Source organism: Uranotaenia lowii, chromosome 3 (genome assembly GCF_029784155.1).
Source record: "Uranotaenia lowii strain MFRU-FL chromosome 3, ASM2978415v1, whole genome shotgun sequence".
Taxonomy (NCBI): Eukaryota; Metazoa; Arthropoda; class Insecta; order Diptera; family Culicidae; genus Uranotaenia; species Uranotaenia lowii.
The window spans coordinates 223,714,450-223,734,224 of record NC_073693.1 but is presented as its reverse complement, the minus strand read 5'-3'; the positions used below and the strand labels follow the sequence as shown (position 1 = coordinate 223,734,224).

The 19,775-nt window shown below is 37.5% G+C and overlaps 1 protein-coding gene across 1 annotated transcript in view; it reads right to left on the bottom strand.

Moving 5' to 3' along the window:
• LOC129758771 (60S ribosomal protein L36) overlaps window positions 1–19,775 on the bottom strand; it is a 364,808-nt gene that overhangs the window by 109,804 nt on the left and 235,229 nt on the right. The window lies entirely within an intron of this gene.

Sequence of the window (19,775 nt, the reverse complement as noted above, 5' to 3'; positions counted from 1 at the left end):
GTACGCTACTTGGTTGGTTCCGCAGTTACTTAACCGGTCGTAAATTGATTGTTCGAACGGGTGAAACCTTTTCCAGGCAGTTCCCAGCCACCTCAGGTGTGCCCCAAGGTAGCCATCTAGGACCGATCATTTTCCTAATTTATTTCAACGACGTGTTGTCACTCCTCGACGTCCCCAAACTTCGCTATGCCGATGACCTAAAACTATTTTACACCATAAACGACCATGACGACATAAATTTTCTGCAATGTCAATTTAACCTCTTCGCTGATTGGTGCGACCTTAACTGCCTGCCATTAAACCGCAACAAATGTGCAGTCATCAGCTTTTCTCGTAAGCGGCAACTTTTAATTGCGGAGTACTTCCTAGGAGACGAACCCATCTCAAGTGGGAACGGCGTTAACGATCTTGGCGTAATCTTAGATCAGCGCTTGAAATTCAAGGCACACACCAACTACGTGATTGACAAAGCGTCCAGAAGTCTCGGTTTCATTTTTAGAGTGGCGAAGGACTTCAAGGACGTGAATTGCCTGAAAAGCCTATACTGCAGCATTGTTCGTTCCATCCTTGAATACGCATCAGCTGTCTGGTGTCCCTACTACCAGAACGATGTCGATCGGCTCGAGGCTATTCAGCGGCGATTCTTGCGATTCGCCCTTAGACACCTGAACTGGCAAGACCCTTTTCACTTGCCTAGCTACGAAAATCGATGACGCCTCATAGATATCAATACTCTTCAAGCTCGCAGACAAGCCACACATGCCTCATTCGTCGCGGACCTCCTGACATCGCGAATCAACTGTCCCACGCTACTGGAGGCTATTCCGCTTAATGTACGACCCCGTGGTCTTAGAAATCTGGATCATTCCCTTTCGAATGAACAATTACGGAGCTAACAGCACCCTCTTCGGCGCAATGAGATCGTCGAACCGTTTCTCGGTGCAATTTGACTTCGACGTTTCGAGGGATATTTTCCGAAGAAAAGTGATACGGGTCTTGAGAAACCCATAGTTAGACTCAATGTTATGTTTTTAATTTTAATTTTAAGTAATCATTTGGATCAACATGTGATCCGTTGATAAGAAATAAATAACAAATAACAAATATATGTTTGAGTATTTAACAGTTTTCTATAAGAATCCTTATGTTTTAAAACTGTGAGGAGTCATTCGTGACAGCAATTCATTGATTTCATCGGAATCTGCATATGTATTAAATTTGATTAGATTTTTTTTGAATTTTTTACAGTAAAAATTGATTTTGTATGGCAAACTCTCTTCACACTGTTTTGTAAAGTGGGAGTGCAATAAGGTTTTTTTTTCGTATTTCCATTGATTATTAACAGAGGCCCATTATTTTCCAAGAGAAGAGGGACCTTCTGTCAATATGTGAGTCATATCTTTATGTAAAATTTTTGTTGTTTACATATATCGCATTATATCGTATCAGAAACGAATATTTAAGGCGTTTACAATGGTGTTGTGAATCGCAATGCATGCATAGTAAAAAGATCGTATAAAATTCAATGCTTAAGCCACTTCAATACCTAAAGTTAAACGAAAATTGAACCAACCTTTGATCGGTGATGATATTCAGTTAGTTTAGTTAGTTTTTGATACGACTGAAAAACATTCTTCAACGCCAATATCAACGAACTAGGGATTTTTTGAAATTTATTTATTGCGACCTTTAAAAAGATATCAAACGTCGTTTAAATTTTATTCGTAATGAAAATTGTGCAAAAGCAGTAGAGGACATAAAACCCTACTCAAAGCCATTTCGGAAATTAACTAAAATTCTGAAAAAGCCCCAGAAGCCAATTCCTACTTTGAAAGATGGAGGTATACTTCTTTTAACTAAAGCTTAGTTCTTTTAGAAATGGGACACTTTCTTTTGCTAATAGCTCGTTTACTAGTTATCGGACATTCAAAATTTTAGCAGCATTTTGTTGCCTGTAAAATGTACTATCCGACCTATTATTTTCAAAATTTAAAAATTACGCGTTTTTGAGATATTTACGATGCAAGAGAAAAAGGAAAAAATAATTTTGCACAGTTTCGTTCAAAATCCATCATAATCAAATTGATAGCTGACAAAACCGTCGAATATTCGAAAAATTACTGTATGTGAGAGGTGGAAAAGTTGCAAATACTGTCAAAAATGTCCACAAAGTTCAAATCAAGCATTGGAGTGAAGCATATGATCGGCAACTTCGGCTAAGGGTCATCAGGGAATCAAGTCTCATACCAGCATTTTTAATTTTCAAAAAGCGAAAAACTAAGAGTAGATCGCTGAAATTCGAAAAAAAATATTCTCCGATAAGCTGAAAGTGCTGCATGGTAATGAGTCATTCAAACCACACCTCAAACACTAAATTTTTGCTAGTTCCAGCCCTCGTAAGCTGTATAGCCGGTACCGAGGCTATGCGACAGATGATTTCTGATGAACGAAAAAACTTATGAAAAACCCTATTTTAAACAAATTCTAGCGTTTGAATCCTATACCATGTCTGCTCGTGGCAAGGCCCCGAGTATATTAAAGTATGTATTTGCCGGTTTTTTTTGTATAAAATATTATGATTTGCCAAAATTCTACTCCTGTGGAAAGAAATATCAATATTCAAAACGAAAACCATTGTTTTTGTTGTTTTTTTTTAAGCCTAAAAAGAGTAATCTACCCTTCCCTTCGCAAACTTCGATCCATACTAACCGATTATACATTTAAGTTTAATCTCATGATGGTTTTACTTCGTTATTGCCAGATTTTGCCAGCAGAAATTCCATTAAAAACGCTCAAAAAGTGGCTCAAAAATAATCAAATTTGTTAATTTCGAAACATCTGTATCCACTAAATTTCTCTCAGTTTCTTTTAAAAGAGAAGTATTGGTCCGAAAAGTAGCAGAATTTGAAGGAAGAGGATTAAACCACCTAAAATACAGAATAGACGCAGTATTAGTTAAAAAACTGATCAATATCATGACAGAAAAAAGTGTGCGCTAGCTGATGGGAGGTACCAAGAATAAAGTAGTATTTATTCTTACAAAAAAACGATAAATAATTTTTTTCAAATTTTTTTATGAATTATCATAAAATAACCTTCATTCGCTTCATACAAAGTTTTTAGATCAAACGAAAGGTTTTTAAGATACACGCATTCGTAACTGTCCCATTTCTAAAAGAACTAAGCTTTAACACAGAAAAAGCTCAAAAAATAGCCCAACAGTTTGAGTCTGCTCATGATTTTAATTTAAACGTTGTAAGTCCAATTGATGCTCAAATTTCCCTAGAATTTGATGATATTCTTTCTAAACAAAATTTATTTGAAAGTTCATGTGAGACAAATATTGATGAACTTAAATTGATTTTCAAAAACTTTAAAAATATGAAAGCTCTGGGGGAAGATGGCATTTTCTATATTCTTATTAAAAAGTTGCCTGGAAGCACTTTAAATTTTTTAGTTAGAATCTTCAATAAATGTTTTCACTTGGCTTATTTTCCCAATAAATGGAAAAAATGCCAAAGTAACTTCAATTTTAAAACCTGGAAAAAGTGCTTCAGAGCCTTCAAGTTATCGACCAATTAGTTCGCTTCCTTCTTTTAGTAAACTATTTGAGAGAGTTATTTTGAATAGAATGATCATTCACATTAATCAGAATTCTATTTTCCTGATGAACAATTTGGTTTTCGTCATGGACATTCTACTACACATCAACTTTTGAGTGTAACTAATATGATCAACGCTAGCAAATCTGAAGTTTATTCAACTAGTGTTGCTCTTCTTGAAATTGAAAAAGCTTTTGACAGTGTTTGGCACAAAGGTTTAGTAACTAAATTAGCTCGATTTAATTTTCCTGTATATCTCACCAAAATTATTCAAAATTACTTGACTAGCCGAACATTGCAAGTAAGCTGCCGAAATTCATGCTCTGAAAGGACACCCATTAGAGCTGGTGTCCCTCAGGGTAGTATACTTGGGCCAATTTTATACAATATTTTTACTTCTGATCTTGCTGATGTACCAGAAGGAAAGGGTAGAAGATTGTTTGCTGATGATACTTGCTTTCAGCCAAAGGTCGAAATTTACGGGTGGTACGCAGTAGATTGCAACAAAATTTAAATTCCTTTTTGAATTACTTGAAAATGTGGAAAATTTATCCTAACGCTTCTGAAACTCAACTTATTTTATTTCCCCATAAGCCAAAAGCTGAATTTTTAAAACCAAATGAAAATTCCATAACTTTTAATGGGGTTTCATTAGAATGGTCTGATCACGTGAAGTACTTGGGACTCACACTTGATCGGAATCTTATTTTTTTTAAATCACATTGAAGATATTCAATCTAAATGTAATAAATATACTTAATCTCTTTATACTCTCATCAAGAGAAAACGCCGACTTTGCCTGAAGAATAAGATGCTTAGTTACAAGCAGTTGTTCCGACCAGCGATAATATTTGCGGTTCCGATTTAGTCTAACTGTTTAGTCTAACTGCTGCGCGACGAGGAAGAAAGCCATCCAGAGGATTCAGAACAGGGTTCTGGAAATGATTTTGCGGCTTAATTCGATAACAACTAACACGGACGTCTCTTTTTTTGGACCACGATCCAAAACTTGACACCCAGGGCCGGGGCAATATTTCTCGGGGGGCCCTATGATTCAATTTTTTTTTCAAATGCTATCCTAGAGAATACAAAACATTTTAAACGTATTAAAGAACTGGAGATGAGTTCGGTATACTGTCTGGTATCTTCAAATAATAATTTTTAATTGGAATTGATTGGAGCTCCAAAATGCAAAATTTAATTGTTATTTTTTTAATACTCTTATCACCATTTGAAATTCTTTGAAAAATGTCCAGATAGATATTTTAAGTGATTTTCATTTCATCATTGATCGCCTGTTTGTGCTTTATCGCGAAATATTTACCAAATGACAATTGGAAAGTATCATGAAGATTAAAAATATAGAATATAAAATAAATAAAATGATTAAACTCTGATTCCACAGAGATACAGATGAAAGAGTTTAAGAATCCAAAACTAAAAATCAGGTTATATTTAGAGCCACAATTCAGTATCTCAAATCTAAATCATAATTTGAAATCAAGTTTTGAGAAACAAAGAAGAAATTACACCAAATATGAATTTCAATTCTATATCTTTAAAATACAAAAAAATCTTTTGATGAGATGTTTATTAATATGATTCTCATCAGAATAAAAAAAATTGTTATCAAAATGTTATTCTAAATGTGATGAAAGTTTCATTCGATGCCCTTAAAGCCAAAAGGGTATCAAAGCAAAAATGATCGATTTAAAAAAAATTAGAATAGAAGCGAGAATGAGTTTAGCAGCTTTAACAAAGATCCCGAGGTCTCAAAATTCAGAAAAACCATGAAAATGAACTTGAACTTAAGAAACAACATAAGACTTTAAAATTTAAATGAATTGTTTCTGTAAAAAGATAAGATTAAAAACATAGTAATATTCATAGTAAGAGCAACTCAACTATGAGATCGTTTTTATTATAATTTGAGAATGATCATTTGGAAAATGATATGCTTAATTCAGGATATTTACTTTTGTTAAATCAGTTGAAAATGATTCAATACGAATTTCAAGTCTAAGACAGAAATTGGGATGGAAATTCAATGAAGAAACTCAATAAGCTGCTTTTTCAGTGCAGTAACCATTACTTGGAAAGTTAACGTAATAATAAACATTATTATTGTGCAAGACGTTTATATGTAATCAAAATGTGGAGATGTTTTTCATTATTTTACCTGTTCTGTACAGAATATCCTGACTGACATGTTTCGATGAAAAAAAAATGAAAATTTGAGATGTTTTGCCTCATATTTATTTTTAATTTATGTCGAATTTTTTTCGAATTCAAATTACATTATTTTTGTCCAAATTTTGGGCTGAAAATTTTGAAATTCAATACAAAGATTTTGATATTCTCAGCCCACAAAATGTGAAAGATCTCTTTCACTGCTTACTCTAGGGGGCCCCTTTAACTTATGTTAAAGAAAAACATTCTAGATATTAATCGGGGGCTCCTTTCGTTCTTATATTTCAAGTTTTCATCCCGATTTTCTAGTTTTGATTTCTTTTCTTAGATTTGAAGAAGTATGATTAAAGTAATGTTAAAACTTTTCCTTTCCCGGGGCAATTGCCCCTTTTGCCCCCCCCCCCCCTTAATCCAGCCTTGTTGACACCTAAATCAATTACCTTAACTGTAAAACTCCCATTTGCCAATTTTCATTACAACCCTATGGACAATCAAGAGAATATCGCAAAAACAGTGAACAGATAATATGGATGATCCCTTTTGCTAACCCTTGATTCAAAATTTGAAATCTGGAAGCAATAGAGCGTCCCTCAAAATTTCTATGAGGAAATTCTCATCTCAATCCAATGAAGAATAACGGCAATATCGCAAAAACATTGAAAGATTGCTATCACTTTCTCTGTCGTCTGCTACAAAATTTGAAATCAGGAATCAATTGACCGTGCCAAAAACAACCCTGAGTAGGCATTTTTGTCTCGATGCTGTCGTATTCTTTCCAAGAAGCTTCCGAACAACTTCCATTCAGAACTTAACACTCGCGTCCGTTGCCTCTAAAATTCGCCAATAAACTGACTCTAGATCTATAACCGTTTTTTCTCTCCCTTTTTTCTCTTCTGTCAATTCTGAAAAGGCTTTTTAGACACGCTTAGATAATAACATTCAATAGAAAGAATTACTCAGAGTATATTATACGTTATTTTAATCTATTCATTTCTGCTATTCATCTGTATCCTACAATCCCCTTCGCCCCTACTCTTTAAAGGTATGGATACTTGATGGATAAGATAAAACGTAAAGACAAATTGTTATGTAAAAAAAATCATTATCTTCCACGTATCATAAAAATTTTGAAAACATTTTCCTATTTTTCAATGCATACTCTCGAAACAAAGTTCCGATCATCAATAAATTTAACCAATATGGTTTAATTCAAAGTTCACGCTCAGATAGTGTAAGTGCGCTAAATGACTTATTTTTTTCCTCTTTTTTTTCAATCCAGCTTTGTTCAACTGTTATCCCAATAACAATGCTCAATGAGCTGCAGGGTGCACAATTTTCAAAATCTTCAATAATAAAAGGGTTTTTTTAATATGTATATGAAATAATTAAGTTTTGATATTTTTTATTTATTTCTATAGAAATTTTTTTTTATTTATCAAATACAATAAACACAATAAACAAGATTGTCATCATTATTATTTGTTTTATTTTAATATTTTTTAAGACTTCGGGGACCACAGCTTCATTACATCCTGATATAAATATTTATTCTATGTAGTTAACGAAACTTTTTTTTTTTCTTACGAATCAAAACTGAAATTTATTTATATTTTAAATAAATTCACTTCTAATCTAAGTTAGATAAACATATAGTTTCTAAAGTTCATTATCATATTCATATTTTTTAACTTATTTTTTCATTTTCGTTCTTGGTATTGATAATTTAAATTTTATAATAAACTTACTCCAAAATTTTAAAGTTATGTTTATACATATTTCATTCAAAAAATCAGCCAATAATTTACACATATCTAATTAAAACGTTTTATTCCAATTTTGAAATCTATTAGGTATAGGTACTAGAAAATAAAATTATTATCTCAGATTAACGCATTAGTTGAAAAATTATTAATTAACAAATTCAAACATGTTTTTTAGAAAGGTCAATTTAATTTTACATTCCTTTTCTTATTTTTTTTTAATGAATCATCTTTTTTTTTCAATCCACTTCCTCAATCTAAAACTTTATTCATATTTCAATTTCACCTTCCCATCGAAGTTAAATAATACTGATATTTTTGTTGAATTCATTTATTTTTGCTATATTACTTTTATTTTATTTATTGACTTTTATTTTGAGACCTAGTTAGTCGGAGGAATTATTCATAAACAAATTTAATTTTTTTACAACCCTTTTCTCATTTTTCTTTCATGAATCATCATTTTAATTATTTTCAATCTACTTCCTCAATCTGAAATATTCATTCATTATTCTCGTTCACTTCCCATCTAAATTAAATAATACTGGCATTTCATAGTCGGATATATTATTCATAAACAAATTAAAACATTGTTTCTTTTTTTAAAGGTCAATTTAACTTTACAAACCATTTCTTATTTTTGATTAATGAATCATCATTTTATTTTTTTTTTCAATTTACTTCCTCAATCTAAATATTTATGCATTATGCTATTTCACCTTTCTATCGAAGTTAAATAATACTGTCAATTTTGTTGAGTTCATTTATTTTACAAAAATACTGTTATTTTATTTATTGAATTTTATTTTGAGATATGCCGTCCTATCGAAGCTCTCAAGTCTTGTTTTTTTTTCTCTCAAAAAAATCCGAAACAAAATCATTAATATTTTAAATTTATTCGCCAGGCTTTACTATCAAAAGCATATAGCATTTTTCACGTTATGTCTCTGTCCAAAACTTTTGACACTAATCTCATTACTCGTTAAACAAATTGAAACATATTTTTCAAAACTCCAATGAAATCTAAAAGGTTTATTTTTCATTTATTTTTGTTTTTTCATGAATCGTATTGTTTTATTTTGTTTTTTTTTTCAAGATATTTTGTTATCAAAATAGTTGATTAATTATTCAAATCCGCCTTCCCATCAGAGTCAAATAATATCTACTTAGAGGCATGTTTCCTCTATGTTTCACACATTCTATCGTTTATTTATTTATTTTTTTTTTGTTGTTGAGATCTCATGTTGGAAATCAATCATTACTGGGTTCGGAATCATAAGACACACTTTCTTTTAATTTCGCAACATCTGTATCTTTCACAACATCACGAATCATACGGACCTTTTTTGAGTTTTAGAAAAGAGCTTTTTTTGCTCAATTTTTGATATACATTGTTCATTATATTATTTTATGAAATTGGATTTTAGAATTCCAAACTGTCAAATCAATTTGCATTTTTATTAGAGTACTTTCATTTTACTATAAAAAATTTCCTATTTATTTTCACACAAATCGCACGTACAATTTCACAAGAATCTTTTCAATATCAATTTTATTATGTTTTATTTCAAAAAATGTTTTTACAAGAAATTTTTTTTATATTTTTGGTTTTTTTTTTTAAACAATTGATGGAATGTAAAAATTCCATTTTTTTACATAAAACTATCATATCAATTGCTTCTGTCCAAAAAGGAAACTCGAATTTTCACAGATTTTTTTGAGAATCTTTCTTAACATTACACTGTTCTTCATCACATTTTTACACTGAGATCCAATTTATTTAATTGATCATTGTCTGCTACGAAATCATAAGATAAACAATTTTTCCTTATTTTGCACTTTTGATTTTGACCTAATTTTTTTTTCGATTAACTCCAATGTTTTCGCTTTTTTTTCGAACAAGTTTTTCGAGTAACTTTTCTGTTCCCTTGGAATTCATTTCCCACATTCTTAAAAAGGCATTATTCAGAGAAACCTAAGAAGCATTTCTTAATTAAATATAATCTCTATTTCATTTTACTTTTATCACAATTGCTGGAAATACTTGTTTTTCCTTTCTGTTCTTTTTTTTTTTTTTTGAAGAATTTCGCCTTCTCATCGAAATCCGTTACATTTATTATTGAACTTCGCCTTCTCATCGAAGTCAATTATTGTTTACTAAGAACTTCGCCTTCCCATCGAAGTCCATTACATTCTGATTCATTATTTTCTTTATTTATTTACTTTTTTTCATTTTTTTTTTATCAATGGCAACAAAAAACAACTTTTGAGAACTTCACCTTCCCATCGAAGCCCCATTCTAAGCTAATTATTGTTATTATCCTTTTTTTCCAATCAATCATTTAGGATCTTCGCCTTCTCATCGAAGTCCCATTCTAGGCTAATCATTGTTATTATTATTATTTTTTCAATCTATCATTCAGGATCTTCGCCTTCTCATCGAAGTCCTGTTTCTGAAAAAGCTTCTTAGATTTCTCTTCCTTTTTATTTTCTTCGCAAATCTTTTTTCGGAAATCAGATTCCTAAATTCACAATTTCATTCAATTTTCACACTTGCCTTCGTTCAGAAGGCGCTCACTGATCCGAGGAGTCTCGACTGCGCCAATGTCGTATTCTTTCCAAGAAGCTTCCGAACAACTTCCATTCAGAACTTAACACTCGCGTCCGTTGCCTCTAAAATTCGCCAATAAACTGACTCTAGATCTATAACCGTTTTTTCTCTCCCTTTTTTCTCTTCTGTCAATTCTGAAAAGGCTTTTTAGACACGCTTAGATAATAACATTTAATAGAAAGAATTACTCAGAGTATATTATACGTTATTTTAATCTATTCATTTCTGCTATTCATCTGTATCCTACAGATGCGATTGGCGATTTGCAGTTCCAAACGACGTTCAGAGGGCACTTCGATCAAAATGATGATATTGTGGGTGAAAACGTCATTTCGCGTACTATTTTTCCAAAACAAAACGGAAAATTTGAATATTTCGGTGTTTGATGCAGTATTTATCCCGATTGGATTGGAGAAAACGGTAAGAAAATGTGTTCCACACAATCGTTTATACTTTCAAAACCCGTCTATTAATCGATATGAATTATTTTTTAGTTTTACGGAAACAGCTGTGTGGCACCAACGCTTTACCGTTTTTTCAGGTGGAAAACATCTGAACTCGGCCGTGCTTTGGCAAATGCGAATACCGCTTATTCGGCCTGTGCTGCTTACAACAAACCGAAACAAACGTATCGCCGAAATTTTGATGAAAAATCACCTCCTCACTACCGAAAATAGGTGCAGAGTATGCATAGAAAACCTTAGATCAACGAAGTTTCGTACGAGCAAAATCTGAACAATAGTATCAATGATGATTTATCATCAAAACTTGGTAGCTCTGTACTGCTCGATGGGAGTTTGTGTCCATGTTCAAGCAATGAGCGGGATGAAGTAACGAGTGATATTGCTGAATAAGATTGGGGAGATATACCTGGCAACTTACAGATCACGAAGAAATTAATAAACACGGAATGAAAAAATCTTTTCAGATTTCTAATGATTATTTTGAATATCGGATACTTAAATATGGACTGGGCGGCCGACACTTGCGCTGCTGTTTGTGCACAAAAATTTTGAAAATAATGTTTCCCCGAGAAAGCATTCGACAACGAATTGAACGAATCAATTGCAAAAGCTCAGATCCAAGTTGAACGAATAATGCAGCGTAAAAAAATTTCAAGATTCTTCAAGACATGCTATTTTTTAGCATTTTGAGTGTTGTGGACGATTTATGTTGAAGAATTTAATTGTTATTAATAAATGTTATCATAAATGTTTATTTTGAATTCTCTTGATTACAAATCTTCGAAAGTGTACAATAAAAGCATTTGAATTTCTTCAAAAAATTAAATAAAAAACAGTTACAAGTTGTAACTTTGAGGCTACCGTAATTTCGAATAATAAACTTAAACTTAAACTTAAACTTATTTTTTACATGCATTCATATGGCACACCATGGCGCTGTTTTTTTTGTTCATATTTGCTCGAGTAGTATCAGTGCAATACATACCATTAGATTGGGTTTAACCTTACCGATACAAAAATAGCAAATGGTATGTTTGCACTTTCCAGTTCCAGCTTTGCAACTACAGCTTAAAATCCATGAAGAAATAAAGTGTCTGAGTTTAAGTTGAATGTGATGTGATGAGGCACAGCGTTCGGATGTGATGTTTGTGTAACATATCCTGTCAGCTTTTCAAATTTATCCGTTTTCTCACGGTAAACGACTAAAAGTACGTAATTGGCTTCAAAAACTGCGGACCCTTCCCGGATTGGCCGGGCCGAATCTTCAACGTAGTCAAGCACACCTACCAGGTCGGTTTCTATACGAATAGTTTCGCCTTGGTTCATTCTTATAAACTCACAAATGTTTTTTATTAAAACATTACAGAAAAACTAAATTTTTTTATGCAAAAACCATCAGGACTAGTAAATCGAAGATTTTCTTACCCAATTCTGCCATTTTTACTGTTCGAAATTTGTCAGTTTTCGCAAAAATCACAATTTTGGAAACAACTCCCATTGACTGATGTGTTAAAAATCAGCTATCATCACCCTTTTGTTAGTTCCGTAACTGAAATCTAGTTAGCGCTGCATGTCAAATAGTTTTGCTGCAAATCGCCAATACAAACTCACCTAATTATTGTAAAAACAGATTAAACAGTTAATATGGATGATCCTCTTTTTTGTCGTTTGGTACAAATATTGAAATCAGAAATTTTGCTGAAATCAGCTGAAATACATTACTCGTCGCTCGAGATTTACCTTCTTAGTGAATCAACCGCCAAAGCTATCCAAAGTTGACGTAATTTGTAACATTTTGGCATCTTTAAATTTAAAAGCACGAACTATTATTTTTTTTTTATTTACATAGTATTCCGTCTCACGACATAACTTGACGAACATAATTCCTAAAATTCACTCGGTTCATAGCAACCGTTCTCCAATTTCTCGGGCACCCCACGTTCGCCAGATCACGCTCCACTTGGTCTAACCACCTCGCTCGTTGCGCCCCCGCTCGTCTTGTTCCTACCGGATTCGTAGCGAACACCTGTTTTGCAGGACAGTCGTCCGGCATTCTCGCAACATGTCCCGCCCAGCGTATCCGGCCAGCCTTCACCACCTTCTGGATACTGGGTTCGCCGTAGAGGCGCGCGAGCTCGTGGTTCATCCTTCGCCTCCACACTCCGTTCTCCTGTACGCCGCCAAAGATGGTTCTTAACACTCGTCGCTCGAATACTCCGAGTGTACGCAGGTCCTCCTCGAGCAATATCCATGTCTCGTGCCCGTAGAGAACAACCGGTCTAATGAGCGTCATATACAGGTTACACTTCGTGCGAGGGCTAAGTCTTCTCGACCGCAGTTGCTTGTGGAGTCCATAGTAGGCACGACTTCCGCTGATAATTCGCCTCCGGATCTCACGGCTGGTGTCATTGTCTGCGGTCACCAGTGAGCCGAGATAGACAAAGTCTTCGACTATCTCCAGCTCGTCGCCGTCGATCGTGACCTTGTTATTACTGGACAAGCGGGTTCGGTCGGTCTCGGATCCGCAGGCCAGCATATACTTCGTCTTGGCGTATTGATCATCAACCCAATCCTTGCTGCTTCGCGTTTCAGTTTGCGGTAGATCTCCTCCACCGCCGCAGATGATCTGCCGACTATATCAATGTCATCGGCAAAGCAGATAAGTTGACTGGATCTGTTGAAAATCGTGCCCCGCATTTCGCCCACCGCTCGTCGAATAACACCTTCTAGCGCCACGTTGAACATCATGCAGGATAGACCATCACCTTGTCGAAGCCCCCTGCGCGATTCGAATGAACTCGACAATTCACCCGAAATCCGCACACAGCACTGCGTTCCATCCATCGTCGCCTTGATCAGTCTAATCAGCTTCCCGGAAAAGCCGTTCTCGTCCATGATTTTTCATAGCTCGTTACGGTCGATCGTGTCGTATGCGGCTTTGAAGTCGATGAATAGATGATGCGTAGGGACTTGGTGTTCACGGCATTTTTGGAGGATTTGCCGCAATGTGAATATCTGGTCCGTCGTAGACCGTCCCTCCATGAAGCCGGCCTGATGACTTCCCACGAATCTGTTTGCTTGTGGCGTTAGGCGGCGGAGTAGGATTCGGGACAACACTTTGTAGGCGGCATTGAGGACAGTGATCGCTCGGTAGTTCTCACAGTCCAATTTGTCGCCCTTCTTGTAGATGGGGCATATTACCCCTTCCTTCCACTCCTCCGGTAGCTGTTCTATGTCCCAGATCCGGATTATCAACCGGTGTAGGCAATCGGCCAACCTGTCCGGGCCCATTTTGATGAGTTCAGCTGCGATGCCATCCTTCCCAGCCGACTTGTTTCTATTCAGCTGGCGAATGGCTTCCTTAACTTCACTCGTCGTTGGGAGTGGCTCCTCTTCGTCGTTGGCTACGCCGGCGATGTACCTTTCCCCACCGTCTTGATCTCCTGCATGTGCGCCGTTCAGGTGTTCATCGAAGTGCTGCTTCCACCTTTTGATCACCTCACGATTGTCCGTCAGGATACCCCCGTCCTTATCCCGGCACATTTCGGCTTGCGGCACGAAGCCTTTGCGGGATGCGTTGAGTTTCTGATAGAACTTTCGTGTTTCTTGGGAACGATGCAGCTGCTCCAGCTCCTCGAGCTCCTCCTCCTCCAGGCGGCGCTTTTTCTCCTGGAAAAGTCGAACTCGCTGCCTCTTCCGCTGTCGGTGATTTTCCACATTTCGACGGGTGCCTCTTTGCACTACTGCCGCCCGCGCGGCATTCTCTTCGTCCATCACCCTCCTACACTCCTCGTCGAACCAGTCGTTCCGTCGAGATCGCTCCACATAACCGATGACGTTCACCGCAGCACTGTTGATGGCTGTTTTGATGGTATCCCAACAGTCCTCGAGAGGGGCTTCGTCAAGCTCGCCCTCTGCCGGCAGCGCTGCTTCGACCGATTGCGTGTAGTCTGCCGCGACCTCAGGTTGCTTCAGTCGCGCGATATTTAATCGAGGCGGGCGCCGGTTTCGCGTGTTGTTCACTACGGAGAGTTTTGGGCGCATCTTCACCATCACCAGATAATGGTCCGACTCGATGTTGGCGCCCCGACAGGATCTGACGTCGATGATGTCTGAGAAGTGCCGGCTGTCGATCAAAACGTGGTCGATCTGTGATTGAGTTTGGTACGGTGATCTCCAGGTGTACTTGTGTGGGAGGCGGTGCTGAAAAAAGGTACTACGTACGGCCATTCGTTTGGAGGCGGCGAAATCAATGAGTCTGAGGCCGTTTTCATTGGTCAGCTGGTGCGCGCTGAACCTTCCAATTGTCGGTTTAAATTCCTCCTCCTGGCCGACCTGAGCATTGAAATCCCCGATGACGATCTTGATATCATGTTTTGGCCAACGGTCGTATTCACGTTCCAGCTGCGCGTAGAATTCGTCTTTGTCGTCACCGGTACTTCCGAGGTGAGGGCTGTGCACGTTGATGATGCTGATGTTGAAGAACCGGCCCTTGATTCTCAACCGGCACATTCGTGAGTTGATCGGCCACCACCCGATCACGCGCTTTTGCATCTTTCCCATCACTATAAAAGCTGTTCCAAGCTCGTGTGTGTTGCCGCAGCTCTGGTAGATGGCACGACCATCTGGATACGTTCGTACCGTTGAGCCCTTCCAGCATACCTCCTGCAGCGCTACGATGTCGAATTTGCGGCTCTTCAATTCGTTGGAGAGCACGTGGGTACTGCCCACAAAATTTAGAGATCGGCAGTTCCATGTTCCAAGTTTCCAATCGCTAGTCCCTTTTCGTCGCGTAGGTCTTTGCCGATTTCCATCCGAAATTTGTTGTTCGTTATTCGTTGCTTATGTTTTTTAGTAGTCACAGGCTCGCAAGGCCCGCAGCTAACCCCACTATCTCGCAGGAGGACCGTCGTGATGTTGCTGTTTTGGGTCCCGAACACCACCAGGACGTTGTTGCACTCCGCACGCCGCCCCTAATATGGAGAACAGACGCGTGCGAAGCCCCCTAACTCATTCTGCATGCGACCAAAGCATCCACCGGGGTTGGGTACCCGATCTCCGCTAAGGTTGCTCGCACCCCAGCTAGTACCACGGGGAGGTAGAGAATCGGAGTTGCAGACAAGAGGTGATATGACCACTACCCGAAGGTTGGGTGTATGGGGTCTCGAGTTGCACATTGTCTACTTCACTAGCCAAAAAGCACGAACTATAGTATTTTTGACGTCTATTCAAAGGTAGCTGTTTTTTTAAAACTTTTTATCAATCTGAATTTTCTGAGACGATTCTAGCAACTAAATTCAACTTTGTACTGGATTTTGAGTTTGTTAACGCAAGGTTATTGCAATAAAAAGGTGCAATTCATACCGATTCTAGTGATGTAGGTAACTACATTGGCAATGCGGTGCTTAACAAAAATATGTTAAATAAAACAGAGAAGTAGTTTCTTAATTTCGAAAAGTCAGCACAAATTTTGCTTGGCAGACGGTTGTAGTGGGTGGTAATATCTCAAAGCCAAAGGAAACGAAAAAACACACAAGCATTAGCGCAATATTTTTGGATTTACTTTCAAAAAAATATTTATTATTTTTGGTCAAGCATTGCACCGCCTAATTACATCACTAGAATCGGTATGAAATTGCCTTTCTTGTGCATCTAGTTTTATGTGGTTTTATTGTCTAAATCTTTTGTTGACATTCAGGTATCAGGTTTAAATTTCTAAAGACCTTTGAACACTCGTCAAGAATTCTGTGTGTCGTGTTTTCTAAATCTAAAGATGCCAAAATGTTACAAATTACAACTTTCTAATTAACTTTTCAAAAATGTTCTACTGTGGTTGGAAAAGCTTTGAAAGTTAATTCGTTTAAAAGTACGGTTTTTACGCTACTGTTTTACATTTTTTGTGGCTATATTCTTAAGAAACTAAAATAAAAATTCCCATTTGTGTAACATATAGCTTCTAAATTAAGCTTACTCAGGCACTCAGTGATTTTTTTTCGAGCTCTCAATAACTGACTTGCAGCCATTTTCCAGAAGCATGTTTTTTCGGATTTTTTTCTTAGACTTTGAATAATTTTAAAATAAATGATTATAGCTGAATATAGTCTTTGGATCTTATTTGAGTCACGTTACAGGCTTTGCATAACTAGAAATTTTTTGAAAATCGGTTGAGAAACAAGAGAGTTTTAGCGGAAAAAATTTTAGGGGTCATTTGACTCCCGGCGGTATAAATAGGTATGAACAAATTGTCGATGTGTTTAGTGTTAAATAAGAGACAAAGTGAATTTATAATTTTAAGAACAGTCTATAGCTACTGTTTTAAATTATGTCGTTCCAGCTTTTATGGGTTGTGGCATCATTTCGACACTAAAAACATTATCGAAAAGTGCTACTTTTCAGCACTGAATTCAGTTTCTAAAAGTACACGACCTACTTGATGATAAATTTTCAGTCGTTGGCATGGCCGTCCATATGTTGTTATTTGTTGCCAAGTGCTTCGTGTGGATTAATTAATAAATTTTCAAGGGAATTTTTTCATAAAATTCCCTTGTCCAATTTCATCAACTGAACCGTTTACACACTTACATCAAATTTTTCTTTCGATAATTTTAGAAATACCATTATGGAAAGTGGGCTTGTGATAGAGCTCAGTTGGCAAGTCAGTTGCGTCCTGAGCCGATGTCCGTGAAATCACAGTTGTACCGGATAAGTTTTCCAATGACTGTCCGCCAACTGCATGTTTGATATAGGTAGCGAATGACATAAAGATGTTAAAACGACTATAATCATATTGATGATGATATTAGCTTAAGGTTGCCAGAATTTTTTTCACTACCATCCGGGCCTAGCAATTCCGGGCATTTTTTCAAAAAAACCTGGCAAAATCCGGGCATGGATTTCAATTTTTCAAATCCAAAAACAGGGCAAAAACCGGGCAAAATTTAGTTGTTTTTATATATAAAAGCAAAGAAAAAATGCAAAAAAATCGAAATTAATATTTTATACTGTTTTGTTGAGAGAACGTATCGGTCGTGTTTTTTACCCGCTGCCAATATTTATTGAATTTCATCGTGATATCCAATTAATTACCTTCTGTAATTATCGCCGGTCCGTTCTCTGTAGTGCATATTACGGAAATATTGTTCAATCCTACTGTTCACCCGTTGAAAATCAGTGAAATTTGTATTTCTTAAGTGCTCGACCGACCGGCGCAACCATTTTGATAGCCGCGCTCTATTCGAAAACTTGGCTTTGTTTATATGCTTGTTTTCGCGCTCACACAGCTTTGTTGAAGCGAACTGTTTCAATTATGCGTGGAAAATGTGATGGTACTCCCTGCTTCGGCTCATCTCGAGGTGGAAAAATCGACTGCTTCAAGTGCCATAAATCATTCCATCCGAAATGTTCTGGCCTCACTAGCGCCCAGCACAAACAACTGAAGGATAGTCCTGGTTCACTCTGGCTGTGCATTTTTTGCCGGAGAATGAACGACTCCCCGGAATTCTCAACTAACTCCACTCCAAGCTCGACCCTAGACCTGATCCTTCAGCGCATTACCTCTATTTTGAAGCTAGTCGGGCTTCAAATCGACGTTTCCCGGTCCATTTGCCGAGCGATCAATAACGACATCCCGCGCCGCAGCTGCCCAGGCCAATTTCTCGAACGCCGGAATCCTACATCCACCAGCGACAATGGGAGAGAATTTCTCGACGAACTCGACCGAATGCAGTTCGAGTTCACTAATGTGTTCCATTCCTTTCTCGGCCCATCCAACCTCGAATCCAACAACAACAACAACAACAACAACAAACGAGATAGAACATCCAGCGCCAGCTCCGTTCATCCCAGCGACAAAAGACTGAGAGTTGACGTTTCAGTTGGCACATCTGATCATCCAGACATTACAATACATTCCGTTTCAGATTCCTGTGATGATATTGCCAACCATGTACCTGCCCCTCCGTCATCTAGCGCATCTGTTTTCGCCACTACCGTTGCCAGCTCATCAGAACTCATCACTGCTCCTATCATCACCAACGCCACCACCACCAATGCCATCAGCACCCCCGCTACTTATGCACACCCATTGCCTGCTGCGATGTTTGTACCACGAATGCCTGCCATGCCTTTTGGTTCTCTAGCAGTTCCAGCTTCTACTGCTAATTTCCAACAGCCACCGGAGATAAACGTAGGATTCACTGCCCCGCTCCCCAGCGCCATTCTCCAGCCACCTACGAATGTTTCTCAACCGAATCCGCTGCCTTTTATCAACATCGCTCAAGCAGAGCCCACCTTTACTCCTGCTTCCCTGCCGCGGCTAGGTATGAACGCTAAACTTGGCGCGCCCCTCCCACGCACCACCTCTACCGCCGCTCAGCAGCCGCAGATCATGAACGTGGATTTTATTGCCCCGCTCCCCCGCACTACTTCCACTGTTGCCAGCCATATTCCAACCAATCCAAACAGTTGGCCATCTCACAGCGTCACAACCTTGCCACAGCTCCAGTTCACCCCGACCCTTCGCGCCACCACCAACGTTATGCCATCTCTGCTACCTAATCCAACACTCCGAGCAGTCAGCACCAAGCCTCCACCAGCCACCGCAACAACTCCACTTTCCTGCCAGGTAAACTCTGCTAGCGATAATATTACCAATAGTAACTTAGCACCCTACTCATTGAATAATGGTCAGCCAACTTATCAGTTTGTGACACCTCGTACTTTTCATAACAACCCCGAGAATTTAAATACCCAAAGGCAAATAGCAAATGTCACAACTCTCAGAGTAGCTAATCAGGATGTTGACAACTGGTATTATATAAGCCCATTTAACCCCAACGAAACCGAAGAAAATGTTACCGCATACATCAGTGAACAAGCAAGAATTGATCATTCCTTTATCGAGTGCTGCAAATTAGTTAGAAACAACAATCGATCCAATAGGCCTCTTTCTTTCGTTTCTTTCAAAATACGCGTTCCCAGAAACTTGGAACAAACTATTTGCATCCCCTCCTTTTGGCCAACTGGAATCAACGTAAAACCTTTTTTAGTGGGCCTTCGCAAGCAATATACTCGCATGAAGACACCTCTCGCCAACAGACAATTTGTCTTCCGCCAACAGAACACTCCTCGGGCTATGCCACCCCACCCA